This window comes from Pseudophryne corroboree, chromosome 12 (assembly GCF_028390025.1).
Source record: "Pseudophryne corroboree isolate aPseCor3 chromosome 12, aPseCor3.hap2, whole genome shotgun sequence".
Taxonomy (NCBI): Eukaryota; Metazoa; Chordata; class Amphibia; order Anura; family Myobatrachidae; genus Pseudophryne; species Pseudophryne corroboree.
In genome coordinates this window covers 67,865,760-67,882,899 of record NC_086455.1, presented here as the reverse complement: position 1 = coordinate 67,882,899, position 17,140 = coordinate 67,865,760, and the positions used below count along the sequence as shown (strand labels likewise).

Here is a 17,140-nt window from a genome sequence, read left to right as displayed (position 1 = left end):
ACATGCTTGCCTACTTTACTTTGGCAAGCTGGGTTGTACAGGGGCGTGGCCGGCAGGGAGGTGGGCAGTCTGGGGGTGTGGCATCACAACTGCATCATCGTGGCCCTGCCCCCCACTCTTCAGTACTGAGAAAACAGGCACTGTAGAGCGGGGGCGGAGCTACATTGACGTGACCCTAGGCCCACCACTTTTTCTCTGCTGTGGGCTGCAGAGGGGGATAAGGGGCGTGGGGGGACTGGCAGGGAAAGCCATTAGAGCCACCTGATTTTCGGGAGCCTCCCGGGCCATTCCGGGAGGGTAGGCAAGTATAGCTTAGTACATAGACCCCTAAGAGGGTTTCATGCAAACACTCACTCCTCCTAGTTATCCTGACTGGCCCTCTAGCATGGCTTCAAACAACCCTGGTCTGTGTTCCTGCTCACTCTAATACACAATGCACAGAATGGAAGGTGGAATCAAACATCATAATAACCCCACTAGTGACTATAGTAATATCTCTGGGGCAGACACAATGCCACAAATGTGTATATACTCACGTCAGTCATTTATCCTTAGATTTGCATATAACATCAGAAGGTGTTGGACAACAATGTACAATGGGATCGGTATAGGGGCCTGGCGTACGGGATGCCGGCTGTCACTATACCGACAGCGGCATCCCGTGCGTCACAATGCCGGCAGCGGGGTGAGCGCATGGAGGCCCCTTGCAGTTTAGCTGAACTCGCCACACTGCGGGCACGATGGCTCGCTGCGCTTGTCACAGGTGATGTGGGCACCCACAGAGGGAGAATCACCTACCTCGCCCGTATTCTTGTGGCCTGCACTGTACCCCCGTCGGGATTCTGACATTGGTATTGGGACCACCGGGATCCCGCCGGTTGGTATGTTAAATGCATACCGTTACAATCACCTTTTACAGCAAAGTCATTTACTGCACGCTGCGCTTATCAGATGCTGCTATTAATATCCATCTAATGGTGATAAGTGACTGTCACAAATGGACACCTGCCAGACACTTAATGACTGATCTGAGTGGGTCAGGATCCACACGACGGGCTACTCGCTTACATTGACCACACATGGACCAATCCCACCGCTCGGCCAGAGCAACTAACAACAGGACAAGACAACAATCTGGCCACACATGGGGGTAGGGAATGTACAGACTTAAATAATAGTCTAGTGTGGCTTGTTATGGTGATATCAAAAGACTAATCCACCTGTGTACTGACATCATCTGAAAGGACTAAATTCAAATTCTATTTGTTATAATAAACAGTAAAATTAATTAGCACAACAGGGGGTAATTCTGAGTTGATCGCAGCAGCAAGTTTGTTAGCAATTGGGCAAACCGCGTGCACTGCAGGGGGGGCAGATATAACATGTGCAGAGAGAGTTACATTTGGCTGGGTTATATTGCTTCTGTGCAGGGTAAATACTGGCTGCTTTATTTTTACACTGCAATTTAGATTTCAGTTTGAACACACCCCACCCAAATCTAACTCTCTCTGCAAATGTTATATCTGTCCCCCCTGCAGTGCACATGGTTTTGCCCAACTGCTAACAAATTTGATGCTGCGATCAACTCAGAATTAGGCCCATAGAGGTAATTCCAAGTTGATCGCAGCAGGGATTTTGTTAGCAATTGGGCAAAACCATGGGGGGTCATTCCGAGTTGCTCGCTCGTTATTTTTTTCCGCTACGGAGCGATTAGTCGTAAACTGCGCATGCGCAATGTACGCAGTGCGCCTGCACCAAGTAAATTAGCTCAAAAGTTTGGTATTTTACTCACGGCGTAACTACGTTTTTTCATCGTTCTGCTGATCGTAGTGTGATTGACAGGAAGTGGGTGTTTCTGGGCGGAAACTGGCCGTTTTATGGGGAGTGTGCGATAAAACGCAGGCGTTTCAGGGAAAAACGCGGGAGTGGCTGGAGAAACGGGGGAGTGTCTGGCCGAACGCTGGGTGTGTTTATGACGTCAAACCAGGAATGAAACTGACTGAGCTGGTCGCAGTGTAGGAGTAAGTCTGGAGCTACTCAGAAACTGCTAAGAAATTTCTATTCGCAATTCTGCTAATATTTCGTTCCGCAATTCTGCTAAGCTAAGATACACTCCCAGAGGGCGGCGGCTTAGCGTGTGCAATGCTGCTAAAAGCAGCTAGCGAGCGAACAACTCGGAATGAGGGCCCATGTGCACTGCAGGGGAGGCAGATATAACATGTGCAGAGAGAGTTAGATTTGGGTGGGGTGTATTCAAACTGAAATCTAATTTGCAGTGTAAAAATAAAGCAGCCAGTATTTACCATGCACAGAAACAAAATAACCCACCCAAATCTAACTCTCTCTGCACATGTTATATCTGCCTCCCCTGCAGTGCACATGGTTTTTCCCAACTGCTAACAAAATTCCTGCTGCGATCAACTTGGAATTACCCCCATAGTGCAGTGGTTCCTAAACTGTGTGCCTAGCACCCTGGGGTGCAGCGAGGCTCCTGCATGGGTGCCTTTGGTTGGTGATCCAGGATCAAATCAAATTATTCATGATCAAAGTGCTAGTAGCCGGCTATCATAAAACACGTGGACAATCAGAAGCACAACTGTGCACCACCACATGTCTGACCCTAAGGACGACAGGTAGGCACAGTCTTACTTAAATTAATATTTTTTTCCAAATGTATCAATAAAACCTTTTATCCTAGGGGTGCCGTGAAGAAAGTGCTGATACTCAAGGGCGCCGTGATTCAAGAAAGTTTGGGAACCACTTTTACCACTTTCAGATCGCTAATGCCGGGTCGCACCCTGGAATTGGAAACGTGTCCTTTCCGGGTGCGACACGGCATTGGAACCTGAGAACTGGCTTCCCAACCCAGCATATTGCTGGGTCAGGTTGCCATCAGGGGGTGGCGGGATTAGATGCGGTGCTAGGAGATGAGATCATCTCTGCGCCGCCTCTCCCTATGCTGTGGATGGGTACCGAGTCGCATTAATCCGGGAAACTCGTTCACACTTCACGGTAATAGCCGTAAATAACCCTTCTTTATTCCCAGGTTGAAATACCTGGTCAGGCGACGCGGGAATTTGAGACTGACCCTTTCACAGTGCACAGCGACCCGTGTTGACCCAACAATATACCGAGTCGATACTGGGTTATTTGTGCAGTGTGAAAGGGGTATAACATAGTGGATTGCTCACTGTCACACTAGATAGAAATCATTTAATGGCATTCCTTGAGTATCATGTGCAGGCTGCACAGTTCCAATAAAGTACACTGATAATCACAGTCTGATGTTTCCTATACTTGTCCATAAAGGTATTTACACCAGTGGACCAATCCTGCAAAGCCAACAGCCTATCCTATAGAGCACCAGATTAGTGATGCCACATACTGTATATGACCAGAAGTGTTTATGTTCCAACCACATTACCTTCCTTCCCAACGCAAATCTGATATTACACAACCAGGTATCAATCAGAGGTTTTCCAGGGAACAGTGGCAATACATGATCAATGAGGTCTAAAATGTTATCTTGTCCTAGTGTGGCTGGATGACAACCCACACAAGTGGAAACTGGTCCCTTGCCAGCTATGCAATGGGACTGAGCTTATCATTTGCACCATTAATGGGCAAAGCACAATTTTAGAGGCACATAAATATCATAGTACACGAGAATGTTGCAAATACTGATTAAAGCCATAAAGATAAGAGGATGTTGTGGTTTCATTGCTGCTCTTGGCTCTGAAACCAGTTGGAAGCATGTGAAGGTCCACTTGGACTGTAATACATAGGCGGATATGTAATTGTTCTCAGAGCCGGCCATAGGCATAGGCAAACTAGGCAATTGCCTAGGGCATATGATATGCCTAGGGGCATCAGCAGCTTCTGCTGATTAAAATGATATGCAGCATGCCTATATTCTGTGTGTAGCATTTCATATGCAGATACAGTCACAGTCTCACACAGTATATAGGCATGCTGTATATCATTTTAATCAGCAGAAGGTGCTTGTGCATCCTAGCCACATAACAATGCAAATAAGATGCATTTTCATAAAAAAATGTGCCCGACGTTAGCACTGAGGCAAGATTTATGAGGACACATCTGTATCCAGGCAGAGGCAGAGGTCACAGTGTTAGTGGCAGTGTGAGTGCTGTGTGCGTGTGAGTAGGTTGGTTGTGCAGTAGTGTTTGGAATATGTGTAAGGAGCATTATGTGTGTCATGTAAAAATGCATTAATAATGTGCTACATATGTGTAAGGGGCACTATGTGTGTCATTATGTGTATAAGGGCATTAATAATGTGCGGCATATGTGTAACAGGGGACTACTGTATGTGTGTCATTATGTGTATAGGGGCACTAATAATGTGCAGCAAATGTGTAGGGGGCACTATGTGTGTCATTATGAGTATAAGGGCATTAATAATGTGCGGCATATGTTTAAAGGACATTATGTGTAAAAGGGCATTAATAAAGGTTGTCATAATGTGTAAGGCGCATTATGTTTATAAGGACATTAATAATGTGTCTCATATGTGTAAGGGGCATTACTGTGTGGAATTATGTGTATAAATGCATTACCAATGTGTGGCATTATGTGTATAATGTGCTCTACTATGTGGCGTTGCGTACAGAAAGGGCACTACTCTGTCGTATAATGTGAATAAAGAGCAATTCAGTGTGATGTAATGTGAATAAGGGGCTCTACTGTGAGGAGTAACGTTTATAAGGTAAAGTGATACTATTGTGGGATGTAATATGAATTATGGACACTATCGCATGATCAAATGTGAATGAAGTTGCAGTACTGTGTGGCGTAATTGGAATTGGGGTTACTATTGTGTGGCCATGCCCCTTGCCAGCAAAAACAGACCCCTTTTTGGGCTGTGCACCAAATGTACAAACTGTTCCTATTTAAAATATAGGGGGTACAAACACCAAAATAAGGACTGCTATGGGTGAGGGGTGATGGTGCTGGGAAAGAGGTGCAAGGTCAGAGGTGGAACCAGCGGTGGTGCTAGGGGGCACCAGCCAAAACCTTGCCTAGGGCATCACATTGGTTAGGGCCGGCTCTGATTGTTCTCTCCTAAATGAATGCCCAGCGTTGTATGATCATTTCTAGCATTTCTGTGGATCCTTCACTCTCCAGTGGAAAAATTCAAATGATCTTCACTACGTACGTCACACATGTAAATACCGTCCCACCCGCCATACCTTTGTGTGCAAAACCCAGATGGATATTATTAGCAGAATCACAAAGCCCTTTATTTACACCCACGTGACAATATTTGCTATGAGAATTTCTTGTTCTTTCCCATCTCAATTATAAAAAAAAGTTTCCATTTTTCTTTCACTGTAAAGAACATGAATGCAAAGTACAGAGATAGAGGAAGTGGGACAGAAATGTGGAAAAACAAGAACACCAATGTAATAACCGGTGAATAAGCGTAAACTGATTTTACACGCGGCTGTCATAGAGTAGGTCATGCATGGCCATTGTAAATCACTTAAAACACTGTTATGAAAAGGAATGTCTGGGGAATGTTGTTATGCTACTCAGTAATGCTAATGCAACTAAGTTATAAAAGCACGTAACGTGAGTAAATATTAGTGTTTCCCTGTAACAAGTTCCACGAGAAGACACAACACCTGATGAACAGTAAATAATAAATAAATAAATAAAAACAAACAACACAAACCTTTAAAAAAAAAAACCCAAAAACAAACAATTAAGTAAATGAATCCAAGAATTACCACATAGCAGCTAGGGAGTTCCCTGAGTGTTTTAATGGATTGTTAATGATGGCAATTTAACAACAGATTAAATGCCAAATCTCCCACATTGTAAATTGCCATTACCCTCCCAGGAACGCAGCAGAATGCCAGCTCTTTGTTACTGAGTGGCTTAAAGGAGCAGTACAGAAATCTAACAGCACAACCAGTAACACTGTAAAACAAAAACAGAAAAGGTTTCATTATCTTGTGTTTTTGCATTTTGTCTTAACAAGTAAAAGCCATGACTTACACGTGACCTCTATGTACAGTATACAAGCCTAATTCTGCAGTAATCCTGTATATTCAAATGAACTGTCTGTGCATTTATAATAGGCTCACTTACATCTGATAAATGTGTGCTTGTATACACTTTGCATGTCAGCTACAAGATGCAGGCATTCAAAGCAGCCGTTTAACACCATCCTTACTGGTAAGACATGACCTGCAACAAGGATTCCACCCCCATATGCCAAGCCTATGTCCTCAAAGTATAAAGCTGCCAATTTGATTGCCATGTGCTTTCCAATATACAGTATATCAATTACTACAGGTGTTTCGTAGCTGCTACCTCTCTGAATAATGTAGATGCATAAAGACCAACCCCATCTTTATAGGTTCAGCTAGTCTGACATCTCAGGACAGAAGTAATGGCCCCCATATATCAGTAACATATTGCCACTATTTGCCAGACCCCAGGTGGCTGGGTCGGGGAATCCGCAATATTAAACATGTTTAAAAATCACAATTCCCCGATCCTGACTGAAAATGGTTGGGATTGGCAAATCCGGGATGTTTAATCTCCCTGATTCCCCAATGGATCACTGATCGTCTATGGTGGATCCAGTTAACGGATTGGTGGTGCCGTTGAATAAGGGAACCAGGGCTGCTGACATATAGGGCATCAGGTGGGGGGGAAGGGGGGTGTTCTACCATAGACTGAGTACAATGAAGGCAAATGTGACTCATGCCTACTTTCTGATTCAAACAGGCCCAATAGTACAAAATAGGAGCACAGCGCCGCAAAGGGGAGAAAGACAACAGTATTTACACTACACACGTGTCATTTTTCCAACTTATAAGAGAAGGAGAAATGTACTACAATAAGCCTCAGAGAGTGATAAAGTACAAAGAGATAAAGTACCAGCCAATCAGCTCCTAGCTGCCATGTTGCAGGCTATTTGAAAAATGACAGAAGCTGATTGGCTGGTACTTTATCTCCATCCACTTTACCTCTCTCCAGGGATTAGTACATCTACCCCCCCCCCATCCCCATGTGTTTCATTGTAATCCAGTCGCACTGTTGTCCGTGTGCTGTCTTGTGTCACCAGTCTCAGGTGGTGTTTGTGTAGCATTTGCATTTCAGCAGTGAATGCATGACAATATATTGTGCCTCCTGGAGATAACACACAGCCATTTAATTCTCCATTACTGTGTAAACAACTTCCCATAGACAGCTCTTGTTCAGACAATGGTCTCGCCGCTGCGAGGAGGCTGAGGTGACTCAAGCCAAAGTGACAGGTGCTTCCTACATGTCTCATTAAATATGCCTGATGCACCACATATAATAGATTCTCCCATCATCGGAGCAGACACAGGCGGAGAGCGTGTAACCGAACATGACACATCTATTTATATAACAATAGGCTATGTTAAGTGTTTCCACAGAAGGAGAATAGGGATCTCGGTAACTCCTCCGGGTGTGTCCCAGTATAAATATTAATAATCCGACACACGGGAAAAAATTCATTAACTTTTGATGTTTACAATCAATTTTACATATATATATATATATATATATATATATATATATATATCTATATCTGCATTGCATAACAGTGTGTATTTGCGGGTACAAAATGTGGGTGCTGTGCAAAATGCATTGTATTAGGTGTGAGCCTATTCAACTCAAATATTTATTACCTGTAATTCGCACACATATTTTGCAGCGATGTAAAGAGAATATTTGGCCATTCACATCAATCCCTGCCGCAGTGGAGCTTACGATCTATGGGGGTGATTCAGACCTGATCGCTGGGCTGCTGACTTTGCTGTCCTGCGTTCACATAGTCGCCGCACAAGGGTGGGGGGTGGGGGGGAGTGTAAATTTTCCGTGCAAGTGTGCGATCGAATGTGTACGCCAAGCTGCAATAATCCAGTGTGTGCAGTGTGTGCGCAGCCCAGGACTTACTCCAACAGTGCGATGAGAACAGGCAGATCGGGGCCGGAGCTGACGTAACACACCCACCCTGAAAACGCTTGGTAACGCCTGCATTTTCCCTGAGACTCCCAGTAAACGATCAGTAATCACCCACAAACAGCATCTTTCTGTCAATTACCTTGCAAACACCCGTGCGAATGAAATTCGCACCATCCTGGCGCTGACCGGCAATGCCCGTTGTTGTTGGCCGATGCGCGCGTAGTGCAGTGCATACACATGTGCAGTTTATTGCTGATCGCCTGCTGTGCAGAAAGGCACAGCAGCGGTCAGGTCTGAATCCCCCCTATATCCTCTACCACACACCACACTGCACACACTAGGATTTTTGTTGGCAGCCAAGTAACCTACCAGTATATTTTTTGAATGTGGGAGGAAACAGAGTACCCGGAGGAAACCCACGAAAGCACAGGGAGAATATACAAACTCCACACAGTTAGGGCAGTGGTGAGAATCAAGCCCAAGACCTCAGTGCTGTGAGGCAGCAATGCTAACCATTACACCAACCATGCTGCCTGAAATATAGTTTTAGTCTGATTTAACCCCAGATGCCTCTCCGCTCTCATGAGTAATAAAAAAACATAAACGTAGTTAAACAAAGGAGTATTTTAGGGGTGAAATAAATCATACAAATCCACACATAAAGAAACAATGCAAATTCACATTTTTTGCGTTCTTGTACAGCGACACTAGGTACGGTGGCTTCATATTCATGGTACATAATAGGGAACAACGTAAAGTTATTTTCCCTATTGTGTGGCTGTCAGATGGCCATCTGTGCTGTGCCAAACCTGTTTCTGGGGCATGTGGTGCATCCTCTGTTCTACATACTTCTAGATGTAAATCTACTGAGTTATTACCCTGCCACAGGCACCGCTTGTACTTTGTGTCTGTAGTCAGCCAAAAACATATCCCCCCCTGGGGGGGTTTACACACCTCACCTATAGAGGACATCTCCGTCTACAGCATTTTCCACTACCAAGAATGTCTCTGGCATCCAGCTACCCACACACCTCTCCGCCAACCATTGTTCCTTGTCACAATTCCTATTTGGCATTCAGTGGATGAAACTATTACTTTTGTATGCAGCGAACAAATGTTAAAATGAACTTGTTCGCTACTGGAAAGTCCTGACGTCACTAAGATGGTTCCTAATTTTTCGCTTTACTAATACAAAACTGGTAACAATAATATAACTGTAAGTAGTACCCATATTCTCTGCCCAGCGATAACATTTTGGGAATGAAGTAGATCCCCCCTATCCCAGTAATCCCGTTGGCTCATTCCAAATCATCAGTGGCTGCCGGGGATAAAGGATCTTTGTTTAACTGAACTAGCTGATTTCTTGTTTCTTTTGCAAATTAATTTACAGCAGCATGACTGGTACAGTGTATGTCGTTACCAGAGCCCTAGCAGAAAAGGCAGCTCATATGGGATAAGAGGGTTCCCCAGCAGAATCAGCAGACAGTACTTCCTTTGATGGGAGTGCTTAATTGGACATGACTAATAGATCACATGCAAAACTGACAAGAACAGAACACTAATGACACCCAATGTGCGCAATATCTGCAGTACATCAATCTTATTATATGGGTATAATCTTCTGTGCAAAAGGGGGTTTACACTATACTGATATTATCCGCTTCTGAACGGGTCAAATGCATCAATGGAAAGCAATCTACTCATTTATGTTTTGTTCTTATGGCAATTCTTTTTTATTGTGAATACATGGCCTCTGCCTCCTTGGCTCTAGTTTGGGGGTTTGATATAGTACAGGGCAGAGGTGTAGCAAGGTGTCATGGTGCCTGGAGCAAGGTATATTTCGGGGGGCCCTCCCCTGTACTGAATTGGGGGCGTGGCCACCAGGGTCAGTTCTAGACCTTGTGGCATCCAGGGTGAACGTTTCCTTTGGCGCCACCCCTGCCCCCCACCCAGAGGTCAAACATAGTGCGCGCCAAAGGCGCGCAGCTAAAAATAGGAGTGTGGCTTCATAGGGAAGGGGCGTGGCCACAGTTATGCCCCCTGTAGTTATGGACCCAGTAGTTGTGCCCCCTTTAGATTTGCCTCCAGTAGTTGTGCCCCCTGTAGATTTGCCCCCAGTGGTTGTGCCCCCTGTAGATTTGGCCCCAGTAGATGTGCCCCCTGTAGATGTGCCCTGTGTAGTTGTGCCCCCTGTAGATTTGCCCCCAGTAGATGTGCCCGGCGTAGTTGTGCCCCCTGTAGATTTGCCACCAGTAGTAGTGCCCCCTTTAGATTTGCCCCTGTAGCTGTGCCCCCTGGTAGCGCCGCAAACACAAATGAAAAAAAAAATACTCACCTGTCCGCTCCTGCTTCCCCACTGCTGCTGGCCACGTCTCCGCCCGTTCGTGTGACGCGTGACGTCACACGCAAGTCACGGACCGGCGGGGAGCGGAGGGAGAGCCTTGATGCAGCTGCGGCTGCGAGCGGGAGGGAGGTCCTGGCGGAGATGAGCTGCCGCGCCCAGTACTGTCTTGGGCGCCTGGAGCTCGAGCTCCACCGGAACCGCCCTCCCTACGCCCCTGGTAAAGGGTTCACTATCCTAATAACAAAAACTGTAGGACTAAACAAATCCCATGGGCCAGGTCGCCATGTCAGCCCCTGCAGTCCCAGTGGAGATTCTTGGGCATGCCTGTATTACAGCGGCCATTTCATGCACAGGAGTGCATGTGCTGAGTGTCTGTCCCGGCCTGCGCTGACTGCTGTGTCTGTCCGTCTGGCCTGCGCTGACTGGTGTGCCTGTCCATCCCAGCCTGCGCTGACTGCTGTGCCTGTCCATCCCAGCCTGCGCTGACTGCTGTGCCTGTCCGTCTGGCCTGCGCTGACTGGTGTGCCTGTCCATCCCAGCCTGCGCTGACTGCTGTGCCTGTCCGTCCTGATCTGCACTGACTGCTGTGCCTGTCTGTCCCAGCCTGCTCTGACTGCTGTGCCTGGCCATACCGCCTTGCGCTGACTAATGTGCCTGTCCATCCCAACCTGTGCAGACTGCTGTACCTGTCCGTCTGGCCTGCGCTGACTGCTCTGCCTATCCCTCTGGCCTGCACTGACTACTGTGCCTATCCCTCTGGCCTGCACTGACTACTGTGCCTATCCCTCTGGCCTTCGCTGACTGCTGTGCCTGTCCGTCCCAGCCTGGTCTGACTGCTGTGCCTGTCCATCCCAAACTGCGCTGGCTGCTGTGCCATCCGTCTGGCCTGCGCTGACTGCTGTGCCTGGCCATCTGTCCTGCACTGACTGCTGTGCCTGTCCGTCCTGACCTGCGCTGGCTGCTGGTGTTCATGGGCGTCTGAATGTGCAAGGAATGTAAACTTTGTGCATCTTTATATACTGTAATATGACTTGCACCAGCCCTATGTTAGATACAGATTGTCCGCCAGAGTATGGCCTACAATGTGAGTGATTAAAAGTCTCTGTACATTATGGGGGTATTTCAGAGTTGATCGCAGCAGCAAATTTGTTAGCAGTTGGGGAACACCATGGGGGTCATTCCGAGTTGATAGCTTGCTCAGGTTAAATCTCAGCAAAACTGCGCATGCGTGCATATGCACCGCAATGCGCAGGCGTGTTGTACGGGTACAAAGAGGATCGGTGCTGGGCAATGGATTTAACAATGAAGAATCCATTCGCACAGCCGATTGCAAGGTGATTGACAGGAAGAGGGCGTTTATGGGTGTCAACTGACCATTTTCTGGGAGTGTTTGGAAAAATGCAGGTGTGTCGAAGCGTTTGCAGGGCGGGTGTCTGACGTCAATTCCGGGACCAAAAAGACTGAAGTGATCGCAGCGACTGAGTAAGTCCAGAGCTACTCAGAAACTGTCGGCTGCAAAAGCGTTCGCACACTTGCAAAGTGAAAATACATTCCCCCTAGGTGGCAACTATATGATCGACCGCCGGCATAACATACTACACCCAATGCAATTAATTATTTAAAGAAAAGTCTGCTGAAATTGGGAATTGGGAATCTGCTGTTCACAGCAATTCTGCAAAGGAACCCTGCTACAGACCCACACCATGCTACACTGTTACTCCAAACATAATGACACCCACACTATAATGAGAGCCGTACTGACATTTACACTACACTTACTACAATGCTTTCTGGTTCTAAGAATCACAATCACTGTTTTCACAGGTGATATCTCAGTGTTGTTGTCAGCACCAGTAAAGTAGATGGGAGTCGGACCACTGAAACTAGACCACTGGAAAATTGATCAAGTAGCCTACTAAATGACAATTATATTCAATGACATATAAAAATATTTCAGAAGTATTTTGAAAGAATGTGAAAAGAGAAGTAGCAGAGAGGAAGACAGCTCCTGCATAAATTCAGGTACGGGAACAGAGCATATCTATTGCAGTTATTTAGTAAACTAATTCCAGACATAAAAAAGTAACCTCTCATAGAAACCAGTAAAACATCTGCGCACATCATGATATTAAGTCAGCTGCTGTAACTCCATCTCCTGATCCTCATTGAATGCCCCATTAGCAGAACAATATCATCATAGTGGTTTACTTAATTGTAACTGTAAATTGCTCCTATATACAAACAACATTTTATCATTTCATGCAGCAAATAAAATATATGTAAAGCTGGGTACACACTCTGTCAGACCATCAGAGTCACTGAAGATCTGACAGAGGATTGAATAATGGGGGTAATTCAAAGTTGATCGCAGCAGGATTTTTTTTTAGCAATTGGGCAAAACCATGTGCACTGCAAGGGAGGCAAATATAACATGTGCAGAGAGAGTTAGATTTGGGTGGGTTATTTTGTTTCTGTGCAGGGTAAATACTGTCTGCTTTATTTTTACACTGCAAATTAGATTGCAGATTGAACACACCCCACCCAAATCTAACTCTCTCTGCACATGTTACATCTGCCTCCCCTGCAGTGCACATGGTTTTGCCCAATTGCTAACAAAAATCCTGCTGCGATCAACTTGGAATTACCCCCCATGTGTATGCACATACAATCCCCTTTTTACTCAGATGAATCAGACTGATACAATAATTGCATCCTATAGGAAGTTCAAAAGATATGATAAATCTATTCATGGTATAGTAAACATTTTGCAGTGTGCACGCACTGCCGACTGTCATCAGACAGCTCTGGGCGTGCTTATGTATATCTGTGCATTGCGTACAGGGACACAACCTTTCTTTCAGACCGATAAGAGATAAATGGGAGGATTGGAAGAGACAATTGTATAGTGACTCGACTATGGGAGGTTTTCCCAGCAAGGACAAATAGAGAGCTTGTCGATCTGAAGAAAAAATTATAATAATGATAATGATACTTAACGCTAACCCACTGTAGCAATGAACTGATTACAGTTTATAAGTACATTTATTATTAATACAGCGCCGGAATTATGCCGCCTTTATGTGATTCTTACATTTAGTCTTTGAGACTGTGTCCACAATATTTTCTATTCTGCCCTTCAAAATATTGCTTTCATTTTATGTACTCATTACTTACAGCCAAACTGTATACAGTAACTATTTGTCTATTTACTAAGCCTTGGATGGAGATAAAGTGGCCGGAGATACAGTACCAGCCAATCAGCCCCTAACTGCCATGTCACAGGCTGGGTTTGAAAAATGACAGGAGCTGATTGGCTGGTACTTTATCTCCATCCAAGGCTTAGTAAATAGACATGTAAGGGCCCAGTCTGGCCCATCCGTCCTTTTCTCCAGGCCCCATCTTCAATGAAATCGTACCCTACTGTTATAATGACATATTTAATTTTTTTTATAAACTTTGGCCCATAAATATAAGTTCTATTAAAGTTATAGGATGCTCCTTACCAGAAACCAGAAAGAATACAGTCCTGTAAGTACAACACACTGACGATCAGGCTGGGAACATATCACTGGTCTCTGCATAGTACCAGAAAACATTGTATACAGAGCGTATGGTCAGCATTACTACGCCTGCTCTACAACCCATACACAACAACACAAGACACTGTGACACTACACTCAGGAATGCTGCTGATTCTGCCTCAAGCATGACAGACCCCCCCTTACCCGTTATGGAGGGGGTGTAAGCAGGCAGCTGAACTCTTCCACACTACCACAAAGCCACAATACCCCTGCTGACGCCAAGATACAATAACACATAGATAACTCACTACATTCAGATACTTACACTACTTCACAAAGGTCTAGATGCCTCAGAAGACACTGCCCCAAAACACCCCGAGAGGCAGCAAAGTTACATAACCTCCTAGCACACTGGTGGGGGAATGAAATATTAATATGCACTAAAATATTAAAGAATGTTCAGCCTGGAAGATGTGAGGAAAAGGACTTATGTGTTATTATCATTTGCACACCAGCTCCAATACACATGGCACAGTCTATTAACGCACATGAGGGGGATCTGGTACTTGCCCCTTACAGAGGGGTAATAGGGTCTGCATAAGCATGCGAGCCTGGGACATTATTCTCTTGCAGCATCAGGTCATAGATACAAAACGAAAGTATTTTCTCTCCTGTCTGATACTGAGGCATTGCATAGGCATAGTAACCTAGAAATATGCACATCATGCACATAACGAGCAACATGCAGCAACTGCCCTGTATGCCCACCCCATATACCCAGCACTACAGTCCTAGTACACCCAGCAACAATACTTATACAGCCAGAAAGTGCCCAGTACACCCACCCCCATATACCCAGCACTACAGTCCTAGTACACCCAGCAACAATACTTATACAGCCAGAAAGTGCCCAGTACACCCACCCCCATATACCCAGCACTACAGTCCTAGTACACCCAGCAACAATACTTATACAGCCAGAAAGTGCCCAGTGCACCCACTCCCATATAACCAGTCCCAGTACACCCAGCAACAATACTTATACAGCCAGAAAGTGCCCAGTACACCCACCCACATATACCCAGCACTACAGTCCTAGTACACCCAGCAACAATACTTATACAGCCAGAAAGTGCCCAGTGCACCCACCCCCATATACCCAGTCCCAGTACACCCAGCAACAATACTTATACAGCCAGAAAGTGCCCAGTGCACCCACCCCCATATACCCAGCACTACAGTCCTAGTACACCCAGCAACAATACTTACACAGCCAGAAAGTGCCCAGTACACCCACCCCCATATACCCAGCACTACAGTCCTAGTACACCCAGCAACAATACTTACACAGCCAGAAAGTGCCCAGTACACCCACCCCCATATACCCAGCACTACAGTCCTAGTACACCCAGCAACAATACTTACACAGCCAGAAAGTGCCCAGTACACCCACCCCCATATACCCAGCACTACAGTCCTAGTACACCCAGCAACAATACTTATACAGCCAGAAAGTGCCCAGTGCACCCACCCCCATATACCCAGTCCCAGTACACCCAGCAACAATACTTATACAGCCAGAAAGTGCCCAGTGCACCCACCCCCATATACCCAGCACTACAGTCCTAGTACACCCAGCAACAATACTTACACAGCCAGAAAGTGCCCAGTACACCCACCCCCATATACCCAGCACTACAGTCCTAGTACACCCAGCAACAATACTTACACAGCCAGAAAGTGCCCAGTACACCCACCCCCATATACCCAGCACTACAGTCCTAGTACACCCAGCAACAATACTTACACAGCCAGAAAGTGCCCAGTACACCCACCCCCATATACCCAGCACTACAGTCCTAGTACACCCAGCAACAATACTTACACAGCCAGAAAGTGCCCAGTACACCCACCCCCATATACCCAGCACTACAGTCCTAGTACACCCAGCAACAATACTTACACAGCCAGAAAGTGCCCAGTACACCCACCCCCATATACCCAGCACTACAGTCCTAGTACACCCAGCAACAATACTTACACAGCCAGAAAGTGCCCAGTACACCCACCCCCATATACCCAGCACTACAGTCCTAGTACACCCAGCAACAATACTAATACAGCCAGAAAGTGCCCAGTGCACCCACTCCCATATAACCAGTCCCAGTACACCCAGCAACAATACTTATACAGCCAGAAAGTGCCCAGTACACCCACCCCCATATACCCAGCACTACAGTCCTAGTACACCCAGCAACAATACTTACACAGCCAGAAAGTGCCCAGTACACCCACCCCCATAGACCCAGCACTACAGTCCTAGTACACCCAGCAACAATACTTACACAGCCAGAAAGTGCCCAGTGCACCCACCCCCATATAACCAGTCCCAGTACACCCAGCAACAATACTTGTACAGCCAGAAAGTGCCCAGTGCACCCAGCATGAAAAGTTCCAGTACCCCCAGCACAGTAGCCCCAGTGCTGCCAGTACATCAGTCCCTGTAGAACCAGCACAACAGTCCCAGTGCACCCAGCCAGCACAGTAGTCCAAGTACACCCAACCCCATTGCACACAGTAAATAAGTCCCAGTATTTCCAGTACAACAGCCCCAGTACACCCAGCATAGCAGTCCCAGCATAACCAGCATACAGTAGCAGCCCCAGTTCACCCAGAACAGCAGCAATACCCTCATACAGCCACATTAGCGCCCCAGTGACCCCAGTAATGCTGCCCACCCGGCTCGGGTCACCCTCCAGGACATTGAGGATCACTTACACGGGGTCTGCGGGCTCGGGGCAGCGGCGATGACCGGGCTTGTAGCTGCTGCATAGACAGGAACCTCCCGTCTTCCTGGCACTGAGCCCAGAGCTGGGACTGGAGGCGGCGTCTGTGCAGCTATATAAGGTCACACAGTCGGCGGCCCCGGGCACGCAGTGTATGGAGCCTGGCCGCAGCTGGGGATGGGGGCAGCCGGGACTGGGGTCACCCTGCTGCAGGCAGCGCTCTGGACCGTGCAGGCTACTACTACAGGCTAGCACCGGGGCTGCTGCGGGAAACACTATACAGAGCATGCAGCAGATGTCTCTGAGCGGATCATACTTACACTGGCATAATAGAGTTACACTGGCACTTGGGGCCCATAACAGCGTTACACGGGCACTTGGGAAACAATAGAGTTAAACTGGCACTTGGGGCCCATAGCAGAGTTACACTGGGACTTGGGAAACAATAGAGTTACACTGGCACTTGGGAAACAATAGAGTTACACTGGCACTTGGGAAACAATAGAGTTACACTGGCACAT

The 17,140-nt window shown here is 46.5% G+C and overlaps 1 protein-coding gene across 5 annotated transcripts in view; it reads right to left on the bottom strand.

Annotated features, from left to right (window-relative positions):
• The window catches only part of SYNE3 (spectrin repeat containing nuclear envelope family member 3), a 199,381-nt gene extending 182,684 nt beyond the window's left edge, over nucleotides 1-16,697 (bottom strand). For 3 of the 5 annotated variants that reach the window (XM_063947611.1, XM_063947615.1, XM_063947614.1), the window contains exon 1: nucleotides 16,612-16,697. The gene's annotated coding sequence lies outside the window, so the exon portion shown is untranslated. Of the gene's footprint in view, nucleotides 1-13,815; nucleotides 13,900-16,611 lie in introns of those variants that run through there. The other 2 variants (XM_063947612.1, XM_063947613.1) reach the window with 2 other exon arrangements.
• Between the last annotated feature and the right edge of the window lie 443 nt (nucleotides 16,698-17,140).